The sequence below is a fragment of the Schistocerca gregaria genome, chromosome 7, assembly GCF_023897955.1.
Source record: "Schistocerca gregaria isolate iqSchGreg1 chromosome 7, iqSchGreg1.2, whole genome shotgun sequence".
Lineage (NCBI taxonomy): Eukaryota > Metazoa > Arthropoda > Insecta > Orthoptera > Acrididae > Schistocerca > Schistocerca gregaria.
In genome coordinates this window covers 515035710-515050363 of record NC_064926.1, presented here as the reverse complement: position 1 = coordinate 515050363, position 14654 = coordinate 515035710, and the positions used below count along the sequence as shown (strand labels likewise).

Here is a 14654-nt window from a genome sequence, read left to right as displayed (position 1 = left end):
ATTTCTGATCCCGGTGAAATAGTATTTTTTTATCTATTCCTGGAAAGAACAAGCACACCTGTAAACATTTGTAGTGTGTTTTAAAATACACTACTGGCCATTAAAATTGCTACACCAAGAAAATATGCAGATAATAAACGGGTATTAATTGGACAAATATATTACATTAGAACTGACATACGATTACAAATGGTTCAAATGGCTCTGAGCACTATGGGACTTAACATTTATGGTCATCAGTCCACTAGAACTTAGAACTACTTAAACCTATCTAACTTAAGGACATCACACAACACACAGTCATCACATGCGATTACATTTTCACGCAATTTGGGTGCATAGATCCTGAGAAATCAGTACCCAGAACAACAACCTCTGGCCGTAATAACGGCCTTAATACGTCTGGGCATTGAGTCAAACAGAGATTGGATGGCGTGTACAGGGACAGGTTCAACACGATACCACCGTTAATCGAGAGTAGTGACGCGAGTATTGTGACGAGCTAGTTGCTCGGCCAGCATTGACCAGACGTTTGCAATTGGTGAGAGATATGGAGAATGTGCTGCCCAGGGCAGCAGTCCAACATTTTCTGTATCCAGAATGGCCCGTACAGGACCTGCAACATGCGGTCGTGCATTATCCTTCTGAAATGTAGGGTTTCTCAGGGATCGAATGAAGGGTAGAGCCACGGGTTGTAACTCATCTGAAATGTAACGTTCATTGTTCAAAGTGCCGTCAATGCGGGCAAGAGGTGACCGAGACGTGTAACCAATGGCACCTCATACCATCACGCCAGTATGGCGATGACGAATACACGCTTCCAATGTGCGTTCAGCGCGATGTCGCCAAACACGGCTGCAATCATCATGATGCTGTAAACAGAACCTGGATTCATTCGAAAAATGACGTTTTGCCATTCGTGCACCCACGTTCGTCGTTGAGTACACGATGTCAGGCGCTCCTGTCTGTGATTCAGTGTCAAGGGTAACCGCAACCATTGCATCCGAGCTGATAGTCCATGCTGCTGCAAACGTCGTCGAACTGTTCGTACAGATGGTTGTTGTCTTGCAAACGTCCCCATCTGTTGACTCAGGCATCGAGACGTGGCTGCCGATCCGTTACAGCCATGCGGATAAGATGCCTGTCATCTCGACTGCTAGTGATACGAGGCCTTTGGGATCCAGGAAGGCGTTCTGTATTACCCTCCTGAACCAATCCATTCCATATTCTGCTAACAGTCTTTGGATATCGACCAACGCGAGCAGCAATGTCGCAGTACGCTAATCCGCAATCCCTATAGGCTACAATCCGACCTTTATCAAAGTCGGAAACGAGATGGTCCGCATTTCTCGTCCTTACACGAGGCATCAGAAGAACGTTTCACCAGGCAACCCCGGTCAACTGCTGTTTGTGTATGAGAAATAGGTTGGAAACTTTCCTCATGTCAGCACGTTGTAAGTGTCGCTACCGGCGCTATCCTTGAGTGAATGGTCTGAAAAGCTAATCATTTGCATATCACAGCATCTTCTTACTGTCGGTTAAATTTCGCGTCTGTAGCACGTCATCTTCGTGGTGTAGCAAATTTATGTAGTGTATAAATGTCATAGCGTGATCGTTTTAATAATATTCATGAATAAATATAGTTATTTATACAATTAAACGATCAAAATGTTTTTTATGTTTACATCTCATATTTCGAAGGTGGGCTGGGAGCAGACGCCGAGGCGTGCGGACGCGCCTGCAGCGGTAGCTGAGGCAGCAGAGTTTGCCTGACACCCAGTAATTTGGTTCAGTTTCTGTTTTTTTTTTCTTTTTGTGCTTATGCAAAGAAGTGAACTGTACTTCTGTGTGTTGCTGTGTAGACTAGTGGTTAGCAAATTACTGTCTTTGTTTTTGCTTGCATATCCTTGTGTAAGGCGGCTTCCAAGTGGAACTTTCCCGCCTCGTCACTCGTCACGCAACTCAATTTGAATCAGGGACCGTTGACTACAGGGCTCCTGCAGTCACTGTCCTGGCAGACGCCGAGCCGTGCGGACGCGCCAGCAGCGATAGCAGCAGCAGCAGAACTTGCCTGATACACAGTAATGTACTTAAGCTTCTGTCTTTTTTCACATGTTTCTGTAAAGTAGTGATCTGTACCGGGTAGCCTAGGGCTTAGCAAATTAGGCAGCTTCGTGGTGTAATTACCGCCACGTCACACCACTAAGTTTAAATCTCCTGTCAGTACACAGCATCTAGTTTAGAACAGTGCAGTCTAGCGTGCATACTTATCTCGTTGCAGTAGCTTTCGGGTAAGCAGAGTTTCTAGTAACAGATAACTGTAAATACACCCACTTCAGTAGAGAAATTTATTTCTGTTTAGGAGTTTGCCGTCTCAGGGCGTAGTGAGCAATCTGCAGAGCAGGTTTTAGTGTTGCTTTATTCTCCTCGTTGTATTTTGTGTACATTCCAAACTCAGCACCGTCATTTGAGACCTTGTACCTATATTTAGACACCACGAGATGGCTAGGAACTGTGCTTGTTGTGAGTAGACACAAGGAGAATTGGCTGCTGTTCGTAAACAGCTCGGCTACCGTCGACATCCTTCTGGCCAATGTCCAGAGTTGTGACGACATCGCCGGCCGTGGTGGCCGAGCGGTTCTAGGCGCTACATTCTAGAACCACGCGACCGATACGGTCGCAGGTTCGAATCCTGCCTCGGGCATGGATGTGTGTGATGTCCTTAGGTTAGTTAGGTTTAAGTAGTTCTAAGTTCTAGGTGACTGATGACCTCAAAAGTTCAGTCCCATAGTGCTCAGAGCCCCCTGTGACGGCGTCGGGGCTTTGGGTACAAGACCTGGTGCCTTTGGAATCCCCTGGTGACCCAGATGTCGCTGCATCTTCTGATTCGCAACATGTGACCTGTACGTCTTCACGAGAACAGACCACAGTCTGCTACTCGAGAGTGGATGGCAGAGATGGGTTCGTGTGTCACTGGAACCAAGGCGAAAGAGGGAGCAGATCGCTCGGCTGGCTCCATAGTCTTCGCAACAGATATCTAGGGTTGTTGATAACCCTGAACCAGCACGATACGCCTCTCCTGTTGAGCCAGCAGACGATTTTCCTGCGCAGTCGGAACAAGTTCAGAGGGTTGGTATGCTTGTCACTGGGGCGCCCGTCTTAGACGGGTGACGGAGCCCACAGGGAAATAGCAGGCGAAAAAGAATACCAGCGGGCACTGAGTATGTTTGCCACGGTGTCTCGTCCTAAATGTGGAGGCACATATCAAGCGCACTGGGTGCATAGGTCGCCTGGCGCTTGGGTTCTGAGGCATTCTCGGTTTCTTTAGGCAGGTGGCTGATCTGGTGAAGGCAACTAGCATCACACGCTGGGTGCAGACTAAGTTCTTTATTTGCAGCATCGTTCTCAGAGTTGATCACGGTCCTCTGGTTTGGAGCAGAGTGAAACGTCTAAACTAGAGGCTCAGACAACTCTGCGGCCGTATCGGATGCGAATTTCTCTATCTCCGCTATCGGGTACAGAATTTCAGGTTCCCCCTTAGTTAGTCAGGCACGCACTACACTCAGGAAGCGGTTACTACAGCAGCAGACTGAGTGTGGCGTGCACATAGGCTTTTCTAGGTTAGGGAAACCCTCCCTTGGGTTTCAAAACGATTTGTCTTCAGAGAACGTTCGTCGTCGCAGATCAGAGACAGAAAAGTTTTATGTGACTTTTTTAGTAAATTGCAGAAACATCCGAGGAAAGGTCCCGGAGTTAATAGCCCTCACTGAAGGTTATAAAGTACGTATAGCATTAGGAACAGAAAGTTGGTTGAAACCGGACGTTAATGACAACGAAACCCTAAGTTCAGATTGGAATAGTTATCGTGAGAACAGGCTAGTCGCCAGTGGTGGCGGCGTGTTTATTGCAGTAATGAATTCCACAAAATCTGGGGAGGTTATCACGGATTTCGATTACGAATTAATCAGGGTGGAGTTAAGATTCAAAGATCAGTCAAAATTAGTAATCAGATGCTTGTATAGACCGGCTGGGTCAGGAAATCTAGTGATAGAGCACTTTAGACAGAACTTGCAGTATATCGTTAGTAATTTTCCTGATAATGCCGTTGAAATAGGGGGTGACTTCAACTTGCCAGGTGTAAATTGGGAGTGTCATAGTATGTAAACTGCTGCCTGGGACAAGGATTCGTGTGACACTGATCTGGATATCTTGTCCGAAAATTACTTTGAGCAGATAATTAGAGAACCAACTCGTGAGGGTAACGTCTTAGACCTCCTGGCAACAATCAAACTAGAACTTCTCCAATCCGTTAACGTATAGGAAGGTATCAGTGATCATAAGGCTGAGATAGCATTTATGGCTACGGGTGTGACAAAGAATGTTAAGAAGGGAGATATTTCTGCTTAGCAGGAGTGACAATATACAAATTTTAGAGTACCTGAGCTGTCAGCATCAAATAATTGCTGATGAGGACAAAGATGTGGAAAACAAACGGAAAAATTCAAAAGAATCGCACCATATTCCCTAGACAAATATGTTCCGAGTAAGGTCTTAAGGAATGGCAATGACCCACCGGGGTATAACAGTCGTGTTAGAAAACTGCTACTTAAACCAAAGATAACTTCACCTAAGAATGAAGAGAAGTAAAAACGTAGCTGACAAACAAAAGCTGAACGAAACGACAGGAGCGTAAGGACGCAATGAGAGAATCGTTCAATGACTTTCAAAGTAAAACTTTGTCAACAGATCTCAGTAAAAATCCTAAGTGGTTTTGGTCGCATGTAAAATCAGTAAGTGGGTCGAAATCATCTATTCATTCACTCAGTGACAACACTAGCATCGAAGCGGAAGATGACCGAGAGAGAGCCGAAATACTGAATTAGGTCTTCCAAAACTGTTTCACCGGCGAAGATCGCAACACTGTCCCTCCTTACAATCGTCGCACGAACGTCGAAATGACAGCCATGGAAGTAACCGATAGCGGAATAGGAAAACAATTGCAACTGCTTAGTAGTGGAAAGGCGTCAGGGCCAGACGAGGAACTTACAAGATTTTACAATGGTTATGAGAAAGGATTTTCTCTCTTTCTAGCAGTAATTTATCGTAGATCGCTTGAACAACGATGGGTAACTATCAAATGGTTCATATGGCTCTGAGCACTACAGGACTTAACAACTGTGGTCATCAGTCCCCTAGAACTTAGAACTACTTAAACCTAACTAACCTAAGGACATCACACACATCCATGCCCGAGGCAGGATTCGAACCTGCGACCGTAGCAGTCACGCGGTTCCCGACTGCGCGCCTGGAACCGCTAGACCACCGCGGCCGGAGGGTAACTATCGACTGGAAGGAAGCGCAGGTCATTCTTGTTTTTTAAGAAGGTCCATGGGACAGATCCACACACTTATAGACCTATATCCTTGACATCAATCTGTTGTAGAATAATGGAACATGTTTTAAACTTAAGAATTATAGCATTCCTGAAGAAGGAAAGTCTCCACTTTAAAGGCAACATGTATTGCTCAAACAGAGATCCTGCGAAACTCAGCTTGTTCTGTACCTCCATGAGATCCACAGGGCCTTAGACAGTGGCGCTCAGTGCGACACCGCGTTCCTTGACTTTAGGAAGGCATTTGACACCGTCCCGCACTTCCGTTTAGTGAAAGAAATACCAGTTTATTGAGTACTGCAGGAGATTTGACACTGGCTTCAAGTCTTCATTGCAGGCAGAAACTCAACACGTCCCTCTTATCGAAACAAATTCGACAGATATAAAGGTGATTTCCGGTGTACCCCGAGGAAGTGTGATAGGACCGTTACCGTTTACAACATTCATATAAATGTAGAAAGTATCGGATGCTCTATAAGGCTGCTCGCAGATTATGCGGTAGACTATAACAAAATACCAACTCCAGAGGATAGTAACGATTTGCAGAATGACCTCCAGAGAGTGCATGGATGATGCAGGGTTTGTTTGTTGACTGTGAACGTAAATAAATGTAACATATGTGCATACACAGGAAAAGAAATCCACTACTCTACAGCTACACTATTAATGACAAATCGCTGCAAACAGCATGTGCCGTAAAATATTTAGGAATAACTGTCCGGAAGACCTTAAGTGAAATGACCAAAAAAACCAATAGTGGGAAAGCAGATTCCAGACACAGACTCATCTGAAGAAAACGTAACTCATCCACGAAGGAAGTGGCTTATAAGGTGCTTGTTCGACCCATTATTGATTATTGTTCAACTATATAGGATCCCTACCAGGTAGGACCGATAAAGAGATTCAGAAGATCCAACGAAGAGCAACACGTTTCGTCACAGGGTCGTTTAGTGGGCACGAGAGCCTTACGGAGATGCTAAACAAACTCCAATGGCAGATGTTAAAAGAGAGACGTTCTGAATCACGGAGAGATTTACCACTGAAATTTCGAAAGAGCTCTTTGCTGGAAGAGTCGGCCAACATATTACTTCCCCCCTGCACACGTGAGGAGACAATTCTGCCGATTCGACTGACTAAAGGTGTTATTAACGGAGTTCGTGAAATAACACATCCGTGTTGGCCGGCCGTTATGGACGAGCGGTTCTAGGCGCTTCAGCCCTTGCGTTGGTTAGGTTTAAGTAGTTCTAGGTCTAGGGGACTGATGACCTCATTACATTATAATATTATTTCATTCCTCTGCTTTAGTTTCTGCTACCTGTGTACTATGTCACATCCTAGGTTATGTTTTACTTGCATGCAGTATTAATAAAAAAACTTCGTTTTTCTAAAGGAGAAATGGAGTCTCATCACCTGCTTGTGTTTTGAGTGCATTATTTGTTATCATCATACATAAAATTTTTATGTTTCATTGCGCAAACCAACGAGGTATACAGACTGTGGATATGACATGTAAGAGAAATTGTATTCTGACACTATGACGAGAAAGAAATTGACTGTTATTGGTCCTGCAAAATCTCGAATTGTAAACTACTTCCAGCTTTCCTTGGACTCCAAACACGTGTTTTAATTCCTAAGAGGCAATAGTCTGACCATGCTCTTGTCAGTTACTACTATCGAGTCAGATTACAATTGCCACCGACGTTGTACACCTTGGGAATAACATCGTTTAATTAGTAATACTGTCAAGAGGTGTCGACGAATGTTACAATTCAGTCGCGTGACTGCAAAAGTCATATTTGCATCACAAAGTGTTGTTAAGTGATGCGTTCACATTTGTATCCATATGTAAACAGTGAAAAATTCTACTATTTACAACCGCGCGGATTAGCCGAGCGGTCTAGGGCGCTGAAGTCATGGATTGTGCTGTTGGTCCCGGCGGAGGTTCGAGTCCTCCTTAGGATAATTTATTTATATATTTATTTATTTAACCTGATCAGATTAAGTAGTTTGTAAGTTTAGGGACTGATAACCTTGACAGTTAAGTCCGATAAGATTTCACACACATTTGAACATTTTTTACTATTTAAAGTATTTAAAGTAAGTAACTGAGTCCAGCTTGTTGCATAGTGTGAAATAATTCAGTAACTACTTTGTGCTTTTGTCTTCATTTAGCTTTATAAAAGTATAAATGTGCTGACTTTCAGAGGCGTATTTCAAAAGCGTTGTGAGTGTTACACTGCTACACTAAACTCATCACGAAAAAAAATGAAAGAAGGGAAAAAAAAGATTGGCGCTTCAGCCATAAAGACAAAAACCGGTACGTTATGTGGGTTTCATACATGACTTTATCCCACACATTTGCTTCAAGAAACTACATATATACCTAACTACGTCGCGATCATAATATACTTGCTAAAAACGATGCCGAGTACATGATAAACAAACTGTTTATCCAAGAGAGAACCGAAAACCCGGTTCAGCAGTCATTACTCGATTTGCCAATGGAGTTTTCTGCAGAGACACTTCAGCATAGTCGTGGCGTTAAAAGGTATAATGAGATATCTAGAACTTTTGGAATGTTTGTGTTAATAAATACAGGATCGAGTAATATGATAAGCTACCTTAAATATTAGAAAATTCAGCTTGATAGTGTTCGTATGTTAACTAGGGAAATATTGATTTTCATCCGAAACGTGAAAAATCCTTCACTTTTATATTTACATTTTATGAACAATGTAATATATAGATTTACAGGATTTTGTGTTCCGCATTCTGTGCGAAGAATTTGACCATACGGCGTTCATTCTTCTTTTTGTGCTCAGGGGTTTAGTGTGTTGTTGTATCACAAGTCTACACCCATAATAATTCTACACTTCTGGAAATGGCAAAAAGAACACATTGACACCGGTGTGTCAGACCCACCATACTTGCTCCGGACACTGCGAGAGGGCTGTACAAGCAATGATCACACGCACGGCACAGCGGACACACCAGGAACCGCGGTGTTGGCCGTCGAATGGCGCTAGCTGCGCAGCATTTGTGCACCGCCGCCGTCAGTGTCAGCCAGTTTGCCGTGGCATACGGAGCTCCATCGCAGTCTTTAACACTGGTAGTATGCCGCGACAGCGTGGACGTGAACCGTATGTGCAGTTGACGGACTTTGAGCGAGGGCGTATAGTGGGCATGCGGGAGGCCGGGTGGATGTACCGCCGAATTGCTCAACACGTGGGGCGTGAGGTCTCCACAGTACATCGATGTTGTCGCCAGTGGACGGCGGAAGGTGCACGTGCCCGTCGACCTGGGACCGGACCGCAGCGACGCACGGATGCACGCCAAGACCGTAGGATCCTACGCAGTGCCGTAGGGGACCGCACCGCCACTTCCCAGCAAATTAGGGACACTGTTGCTCCTGGGGTATCAGCGAGGACCATTCGCAACCGTCTCCATGAAGCTGGGCTACGGTCCCGCACACCGTTAGGCCATCTTCCGCTCACGCCCCAACATCGTGCAGCCCGCCTCCAGTGGTGTCGCGACAGACGTGAATGGAGGGACGAATGGAGACGTGTCGTCTTCAGCGATGAGAGTCGCTTCTGCCTTGGTGCCAATGATGGTCGTATGCGTGTTTGGCGCCATACAGGTGAGCGCCACAATCAGGACTGCATACGACAGAGGCACACAGGGCCAACACCCGGCATCATGGTGTGGGGAGCGATCTCCTACACTGGCCGTACACCTCTGGTGATCGTCGAGGGGACACTGAATAGTGCACGGTACATCCAAACCGTCATCGAACCCATCGTTCTACCATTCCTAGACAGGCAAGGGAACTTGCTGTTCCAACAGGACAATGCACGTCCGCATGTACCCCGTGCCACCCAACGCGCTCTAGAAGGTGTAAGTCAACTACCATGGCCAGCAAGATCTCCGGATCTGTCCCCCATTGAGCATGTTTGGGACTGGATGAAGCGTCGTCTCACGCGGTCTGCACGTCCAGCACGAACGCTGGTCCAACTGAGGCGCCAGGTGGAAATGGCATGGCAAGCCGTTCCACAGGACTACATCCAGCATCTCTACGATCGTCTCCATGGGAGAATAGCAGCCTGCATTGCTGCGAAAGGTGGATATACACTGTACTAGTGCCGACATTGTGCATGCTCTGTTGCCTGTGTCTATGTGCCTGTGGTTCTGTCAGTGTGATCATGTGATGTATCTGACCCCAGGAATGTGTCAATAAAGTTTCCCCTTCCTGGGACAATGAATTCACGATGTTCTTATTTCAATTTCCAGGAGTGTGTAAAACACTGTTTTGTGTCTGTTTGAACACACTTCTCAAAACGCTAAAAGGATTTTCACGGGGTTTTCGCCGGTAACTCAATGATAGCTTGGGGCACAGTATAGGCTTTATTTCATTAAAATCAGATCTCGAAAGAGAAAAAGATAACGGGATTAAAATTTTTATATAAAACCATCGTGTCTGTCTGTTCCAACACGCCAGTGTATTTCAAGTGAGTTTCATCTTGAGCGCAGTCTGGGATACCTATGGTCTTTCTATCATCAAAATCTGATCGTGGAAGAAAGTACACAGTAATTGAATGTTTTATCCCTACTAATATCATAAATATGAAAGTAACTCTGTTGCGTTTCCAGAGTAGCTCGCTGAACCGAATCTGATGAAATCTGCTGTGGGTAGCCTGAACAGTGAGGAACAACACAGGCTACTTCAGTTTTTGTACGAACCTGTACTCTATAGACATCATTAAATCTGGTTAACAATGACATTTTCATAATTATTAGCACAGATCTGGAATTCATCACTAATATAATGGGAAAAAGTGGGATATTCACAGCTTATGTGTCAAAAGCACCAACACTACAATTAAGGCCACACTGAAATTCAATATAAAATGTATTAGTGAATTCCATTCGCCACTTACATATGCGCCAAAATAGTGGAAACATACAAGATACATACTGCCCCGAGGAATATCACGCTGTGAAAAAATAATTATTCTTTTAGAAAGCTATATATATTTTTGGCTTTCCGTCTTTATTATACTGACGAAACTACACTCGTTGGTTGATACATTCCACGTGATACGATTAAAAGAAATTAATACGATCCTTACAAGAATCTTCGTTGTGTTGAATCCACACTTCGAGAATATTTGTTGCGTATTATTGACATTGTATATGGATATAAAATGTAGACTGGCAATGGAAAGGAAATTTGTTAACATCGAGTATAGATTTGTCAGACAGTCGCTACTGAAAGTATTTGTATGGAGTGTAGCCATGTATGGAAGTGAAACGTCGACGATAAATAGTTTGGACAAGAAGAGAATAGAAGCTTTTGAAATGTGGTGCTACAGAAGAATGCTGAAGATTAGATGGGTAGATCACATAACTAATGAGGAGGTATTGAAAAGAATTGGAGAGAAGAGAAATTTGTGGCACAACTTGACTAGAAGAAGGGATCGCTTGGTAGCACATATTCTGAGGCAACAAGGGATCACTAGTTTAGTACTGGAGGGCAGCGTGGAGGGTAAAAATCGTAGAAGGAGACCAAGAGATGAATACACTAAACAGATTCAGAAGGATTAGGTTGTAGTCGGTACTGGGAGATGAAGAAGCTTGCACAGGATAGAATAGCATGGAGAGCTGCGTCAAGCCAGATTCTGGACTGAAGACCACAACAACAACAACAACATTGTACACCTTCTTCAATAGCGCGATACATAGATGTGTGTTCCTGTCCATATTCGTCTGTACACGCTGCTCTTCTGTGACGCTTCACATGCCGATGTAGTATGTGTTGGGACATATTAGGACGGAGAAAGGGGGGGCGCACATTATGAGGTAAAGCCGTAACAGGTAGTCACGTGAGGGCAGATGGTATTATTGGACGTACAGTTACTGTACTTACTCACCATCACTTACCGTAACAAAACCCCTGATATGCAAGGCCAGCAGAGGCTACCAGCTAGTTAATAACAAATTCGTAAACTTGCTTAGCATAAATCGCTGATCTCGATACTTCCCAAAGAGTTTTGAAATCGCTTCCTGCCGTCTTCCGCCTTGCTACTGCAGCGTAAATTATAAAAGGAATTTTCCAATGTTATGGAAACCTACTGTTGTACTCGGTCTATACTCTTGCTGATTGTCTCTTTGCATAAATTACAACTTCGAGTCGCGGTATGTGTATCAACTGATCTCAGTTCTCGACTAGAAAGACGAAAAAAGTTCGTATCACTTTGTGCACAGTACTTTGTCCAGAAAATTCTCATTTATAGGTATATGTCGGCTGTGCCACAACTTATGGACAAACCTAGTACGTCTCTGAGGCAAATATTGTGGTGCGCAAAACTGATCAGCGAAAGGGAACGCATGAGCTGGAAATGGCGATCAGTGCTGGAGGCACTTCCGTTCCTTATTTATATAAACGATATGCCCTCTACTATTAGTGGTAACTCTAAAGTGTTTCTGTTTGATGATGACACTGGCCTGGGTTTAAAGGATGTTGTGAGCAACTCTGAGATTGTTTCAAATAGTGCAGTTCATGAGATAAGTTCATGGCTTGTAGAAAATAGACGAAAGCTAAATTACAGCAAGGCTCACTTTCTATAGTTTCTAACACGCAGTTCTACAAAGAAAAGAATGGGTACATGATAAGTGAAACTGAGCAGTTCGAATTTTTAGGTATTCAGATAGACAGTAAACTGTCGTGGAAAACCCACGTTCAGGATCTTGTTCAAAGACCTATAGAGCGTCGGTCTTAGGTTATCTGCAGATGACGCTATCGTTTATAAACTAATAAACTCATCAGAAGATCAAAAAAATTGCAAAACGATTTAGAAAAGATATCTGAAAGGTGCGAAAATTGGCAGTTCACCCTAAATAACGAAAAGTGTGAGGTCATCCACAAGAGTGCTAAAAGGAATCCGTTAAACTTCAGTTACACTATAAATCAATCTAATCTAATGGCCGTAAATTCAACTAAATACCTAGGAATTACAATTATGAGCAACTTAAGTTGGAAGGAACACATAGAAGATGTTTTGGGGAAGGCTAAGCGAAGCCTGCATTTCACTGAAAGAACACTTAGAAAATGCAACAGATCTACTACGCTTGTCCATACTCTTTTAGATTACTGCTGCGCGGTGTGGTATCCTTACCAGATAGGAGTTTTATATTATCACAAAATATGCAAAAGGGTGTCACTGAAGTGATACAGAATTAGGGCATTAAAACAAAGGCGTCTTTCGTTCCGGTGGAATCTTCCCACTAAATTCCAATCACCAACTTTCTCCTCCATATGCGAAAATATTTTGTTGACACCGACCATCATAGGAAGAGACAATCATCACGAAAAAATAAGGGAAATCAGAACTGGTACGGAAAGATATGGGTGTTCGTTGTTTCCGCGCGCTGTACGAGACTGGAATAATAGAGAATTCTGAAGATCGTTCAATGAATCTCCCACCAGGCACTTAAATGTGATTTGCAGAGTGTCCATGTACATATAGATCTAGAGGTAGCGAACGTCGTGGTTACACGAGACGCGAGACGTGGAGAGTATGACGTTGGTTGGAACGTCAGATTGGAACGCAGCAGATTGGAACGCAGAAGGGTCTGGTCTGTCTGCAGTAGGATCGGGTGTTGGGGAGCGTGACATAATGGAATTGCGTCCGCTGACTTTCGTGCTGCAGCTACCCAAATCGGCTGTATTCAACGTCGACCAAGAATCACTCGGTGTCGAATCTTTCGACTACTGTTTTAAGTGGTGGTCGATGGAGATTAGTTACACAGCTAGTTCGTGGTTCCGCAGAAACGGTCCCGCTGGAATCACAACGTCGCTAGCTCTACTGTCGATAGCCGATGCTTTCCCTAGTCCTATAGAGTGGGGCTGCTCGGTGGCCCTGTATTAAGTGTTCCCGGGTTAGGGGTACTTGTTTCTAGTTTGAAATATTCTGTATATGATAGAACACAACGACCGGGCCTTCCTGGGCATTAACCTGCGGATGCCGTTAGTGTTACCGTTGCTGATTATTTTCTGTGTAAGACATTAATGCTATGGACATTGATTTTGCTGTTGTATTTGTGCATCTTAAACTGTGAAACAGAGCGGGCGTATTTGGTTGTGGCCACTGGATTGTGTAACCTGCTTCTTTTTCGCGCGAAGATTAATGTGCAGTGTGAACGATCATACCTAAACATTCTGGCACTTACTGCTACTTTTGTGCGTTCTCTTCTCCAGTGTTAAATTTTGTCATTAGCTTAACCTGACCTCTATCTGGAGCTCCTCGCGATTTGTTTACTACACTACTGGCCATTAAAATTGGTACACCACGAAGATGACGTGCTACAGACGCCAAATTTAACAGACAGGAAGAAGATGCTGTGATATGCAAATTATTAGCTTTTAAGAACATTCACACAAGGTTGACGACACCAAAAACGTGCTGACATGAGGAATGTTTCCAAGCTATTTCTCATACACAAACAGCAGTTGACCGGAGTTGCGAGGTGAAAAGTTGTTGTGACGCCTCATGTAAGGAGGAGAAATGCGTACTATCACGTTTCCGACTTTGATATAGGTCGGATTGTAGCCTTTCGCGATTGCGGTTTATCGAATTGCGACATTGCTGCTCGAGTTGGTCGAGACCCAATGGCTGTTAGCAGAATATGAAATCGGTGGGTTCAGGAGGGGAATACGGAACGCTGTGCTGGATCTCAAAAGCCTCGTATCACTAGCAACCGAGGTGACAGGCATCTTATCAGCAAGGCTGTAACGGATCGTGCAGCCACGTCTCGATCCTTGAGTCAACAGATGGGGACGTTTGCAAGACAACAACCATCTGCACGAACAATTCGATGACGTTTGCAGCAGCATGGACTATCAGCTCGGAGACCAAGGCTGCGGTTACCCATGACGCTGCATCACAGACAGGAGCGCCTGCCATGGTGTACTCAACGACGTACCTGGGTGCACGAATGCAAAACGTAATTTTTTCGGATGAATCCATGTTCTGTTTACAGCATCATGATGGTCGCATCCATGTTTGGCGACATCGCGGTGAACGCACTTTGAAACCGTGTATTCGTCATCGCCATACTGGCGTATCACGCGACGTGATGGTATGGTGGTATGGGATGCCATTGGTTACACATCTTGGTCACCTCTTGTTCGCATTGACGGCGCATTGAACAGTAGACGTTACATTTCAGATGTGCTACGACTCGTGGCTCTACCCTTCATTCGATC

The 14654-nt window shown here is 44.4% G+C and overlaps 1 protein-coding gene across 1 annotated transcript in view; it reads left to right on the top strand.

Moving 5' to 3' along the window:
• The first annotated feature begins 2002 nt into the window (after window positions 1–2002).
• The window catches only part of LOC126281297 (uncharacterized), a 68605-nt gene continuing 55953 nt past the window's right edge, over window positions 2003–14654 (top strand). Inside the window, exon 1 of the mRNA XM_049980130.1 lies at window positions 2003–2086. The gene's annotated coding sequence lies outside the window, so the exon portion shown is untranslated. The remainder of the gene's footprint in view (window positions 2087–14654) is intronic.